The sequence below is a fragment of the Haliaeetus leucocephalus genome, unplaced genomic scaffold (genome assembly GCF_000737465.1).
Source record: "Haliaeetus leucocephalus isolate CR32 unplaced genomic scaffold, Haliaeetus_leucocephalus-4.0 Scaffold0, whole genome shotgun sequence".
NCBI classification, from domain to species: Eukaryota; Metazoa; Chordata; class Aves; order Accipitriformes; family Accipitridae; genus Haliaeetus; species Haliaeetus leucocephalus.
Window position 1 is genome coordinate 11,653,303 of NW_010972436.1, and position 4,197 is coordinate 11,657,499.

Sequence of the window (4,197 nt, forward strand, 5' to 3'; positions counted from 1 at the left end):
CAAGTTCAAGTTGGATCTGGCTTACGACTTGCTTAGATGGAAAACAATACCTACAAAACCCTAAAACTTTGCTACCTCAAACCCTGTGAAGTAAAAACAGCTGTGAAATTTCAACACAATGCCTTGCATATATTTGCTTGTATTTTTTTTCTTCCCTACTGGGAATCAATCAACAAGTGTGAATTAGGCTATCACCATTCGAAGGCAATACTTCTGTGCTAGATGTGCAGCTCCTGGGCCTAATGACAGGGGCTGATACAGGGAAATTTTAGCGAAGAACTGTCAGTTTTCTAAATCACTCCTATTTTCCAGCAATTTCTGCTTTTGATTACTATAACCCTCACCTGTGCTTATGGGCTTGTTGAGACTGTGGAGGTAGTTTTGGAGTGGGAATTTTCAAAATTCTTTGGATTGCAGTTTTAATTGGATTCATTAATTACCACTTTTTGAGCTTTTAAATTATTTTCCTGTTTGTCAAATGTTCTGTATCACACGTGCAGCTAAAAAAGCCTGAAAACCACATTCTGTAAATTCAAAGTAATACAAACATTTCTCCTTTAGGAACTGGGTTAGGTCACAGGACATGAAAGAGCTGTTGAATAGTCACAACTTTTCATCTGCACTGATCTGGGTTGGATGTGAAGGGTTTTGTATCCTATTAACAATCTCCTCAGCTAACCAGCCCCTTAAATGTGATTACAAGGATCATGCATCTAAGACCTTCAAAAGGGGTTACGGAGCTCTTTTGATCAACTAAAGAAAATATCTGGCAAAGCTCACAGTTGCTTCAGAGAAATGTGTGCATTCAATAAATAACTCATGCTTTTGGGCATGCTTGGTAATTCATTATGGTGGATGGTATTTATGATCAAAGGAATAACAAGATAGCTGTAGACAAACTCTGTGGTGGTTTTCCTAGAGGATATTTACTCAGGTGTCGCAGGAAGTATTGTTTCTCTGTAATAAACACCAAAAGGGGAGGAGTTCCTCATATTTGCTACAGGCTGTGCTCAGTTAAGCAGCCAGAGAGGTCAAAAAGCAGTTCCCCAGAGAGGTAAGTTCTTTAATTCTTATAGTGGTGGTCTCTCTTCTGCTAGTTAAACATGCTTGTTTATTTTCTTAAGTTACCATTTATATATCTGCTGATCTTTTTGTACATCACTTGTTATTTGCGTATGTACATAATTAGCCAACAAAACACCTCCTCATGGGTAGAATAGTATTAAAAGCTCAGTTATAAAGAAAAGAAAATAGATGAAAAGAGGGAACGTATGCCTTAGGTCCCACAAGCCCCCCGTGGCTGAGCTTTGCCCAGGATTCAGAGCATAGCAGCAGGAGGACCTCCTTTTGTAGGGTGGTCTGCAGCATTCAGCACAGCAGGATCCTGACTTTATTTGGATGTAGTAAGGATTTTCACAATACAGGAAATAGTTTATTAAATAAATTACAGTCTTAATTTGGTGCCTTACTCATGAGAGCACCTTTTTTTCTTTTTGTCATTAGAAGCTTCTAGGAATGTAAATGTCTGAGTTTATCGGTTCTGAAGTAAAATAGGTCCATTCTACTTATGTATGCTTCTGGTGCATTATATTACAATGAAGAGTAAGACTTATTCTCTAAGCAATTGTCTAGTGTCATCTAATGTTGAAGATGCTCTGAAAGGGTATCTGTTCATACTTCTTTCATATTTCTCACATAGTAATTTAAAAATAATTTTCAGACTTACACCCACAATATTTCTAGTGAAGTTAAAAACTACGTTGAAAGGCAAGGAGAGTCTGAAACCAATCTAATCGCAATCTGCTGAAAAGATAGTGTAGTATAGATGCTGTCTCATGGCTTTAAGCACAACTTAACTTCATACCAGGTTCTAGCTGGAGATGATCACACTTTAATATGTATCTAGATATTGTCAATACATAATACTTGTCCTTAATTATTTCAAATTTATTTTTGGGGAGAGGGAGCATATACCCACATTCACTCAGGAACTTTGAAATCTCACCTGGAAGGCTTCCTAGATAAAAGCAGAGCCATAAATTTTGGGGTAAGAGGGGTAAAGCCAAGGCATGTTGAGATGGAAAAAGAAGAACATGAAGGATTGAAAATAAAGGGAAAGGAGAAATGCGGCTAGGCTGTATGACACTGAATGTCACTTAATCGCTTCATGCCTAGGTTTTCTAACACAATCAGTGTCTATTTGACACATAGATTGTCGTTCGCTAAGGGCTGAAACTCCCCGTTTGTTTGCACAGTGCCTACCTTCATAGGCCTCAGAGGTTGGTTGTGACTTTTACCGGTTTAAACTAGGATCCTTCCTGCAGCAACGGACTGTCATTACTTACACATCATTCAGGATCATTTAAATGAAACAGATACTAGTTTGGGGGAGTTTTGCAGACCAGTTCACCTGAATAATTAATTAATGCAGAAGACCAAAGTGTGTACAATACTTCACTCCAAATGGACTCAGTTAGCTAAGTCGCATAATGGATTTTTGCCTTTGAGGACCCTTTGACAGAAGAAGGAGCAGTCACAGGGAATTTCAGGTCTTCAGAGCTAAGGGACAGTGACTTTGGCACACAGATACTGAGAAGCAGGCAAGGTGGGAAACAGTGGTTTTAAGACAGCACTGCTAGGAGTGGAAGGGGATGTATGAACCGATCACTGAAGTTATTGTCTTTTCTAGCTCCTAAGATTGTGCCTAATCACTTTTCAGCTCCTTGCTCCAGGCCTCCTTGCTGGGAGGAGAGGTATGAGTGTCTACTATCCCCTTTTTCTACCTGGCTTTCCACTGAGAGGCTTCTAGCCTTTTTTCATGGTGCACTCTGGTCAAGCTTCTGCATGATCAGAGGATTAGACTGTCATGCTTCTGCATGTGACCTGCCATCCAGCCAGACACGGGGCCTAAAGGCAGTGGGTGCTAGGCACTCGTAAGCACAACTAAAATCAATGAGAGCTTTGCTCAGGGGGGAGGAAGCTTTGCACAATGTTGCTCATGTAGCAATTCACGCTTAAAAGATATGGATGTTTTTACAGCTGAGGCCCTATTCTGCTAGTGTTTCCAACCCCAATTAGTAAAATGGGATTACAAAACTAGGGAGCTCATTTTGTGTTTTTATAGGGTCTCAACCAGGGGAGGAGGAACAGTTATGAAGGGACAGAGCAGCCATCAATGAAAGGAGTTAATAAAGACTATATGGCACCTTAAACTTTCCCTCATAAATTCCTATGCACATAATGCTGCGCACAGTCTAAAAATGCTAACAATTTTTATACAGTAAAGAAGTAGTGCTTTGATGAAGGGAACTAAGGAAGTCTCTTGTTCTTACAAATATCTGGCTTGTGGCTGTTTAGCTTTGGGGTTTAAGAATACTGAAGTTTTTATTGATGATTTTCCCACAGTGAGGGATTTCATAAGGCTTCTTTCTTGTCCATGTGATTTCTGCAATGTCTGGGATGGGATAAGCAGCCCTTCCCATCACGGATATATTCACATGGAAAGGCCATCCATGAACTACCTAGCCTCTACTCTGCTTTTGTGAAAGACGTAGAACATAGCTCTGAAACAACGCCCCTACTGTCAGACCTGTCTGAAAACAAAAACCAGGTTCAAACGTTATTAGAAAAATGGAAGGAGACAAACTCAACACGACAGCAGAAGTCTCGGACGGAGGCACACGTTCCCCAGCGCTGATTAAGTGCGGCTGCCTCTTTGCAGTGGATGTGGCAGGGGTCCTCCAAAGGAAACCTAAGAAGCATAATTAAAGCCTGGCTCACACATCACATAGGAGCTGTATTGATTAAAATCCATCCGTTTCCCAACTTTTGAGTACATTGTCTTGCGACTTCACCCTGCTACCATGTATTATGCTTATGTTGTGCTGCCCGCCGTGTATTACCCTCTCTGCAACGGGTAATAACGCGAGCTCCGTGCGCGTACCAGATCTCCGTTATTTTCAGCGGACCAGGTAAGTCCCTCAGGTTTACGCAGGGCAGCGCGGCCACCGGCAGCCCCAGGGCCGCGATTCGCAGCTCTCCTGTGCTAGGTCCGCAGCCTCCCTGGACCCTCCGCGGCCGGCAGGCGCGGCGCAATCCCCCGTGGGGTGGGCCAGGCCCCGGGGGCTGTGACCTCGCTCTGGAGGCGGTCGGCCCGGGACCCCGGGTTGGCTGCGGCCCGGCCGGGCCGGGGCGGCT

The 4,197-nt window shown here is 42.7% G+C and overlaps 1 protein-coding gene across 1 annotated transcript in view; it reads left to right on the top strand.

The window, feature by feature from the left end:
* Positions 1–950: 950 nt before the first annotated feature.
* The window catches only part of MYO3A (myosin IIIA), a 126,144-nt gene continuing 122,897 nt past the window's right edge, over positions 951–4,197 (top strand). Inside the window, exon 1 of the mRNA XM_010562842.1 lies at positions 951–1,054. The gene's annotated coding sequence lies outside the window, so the exon portion shown is untranslated. The remainder of the gene's footprint in view (positions 1,055–4,197) is intronic.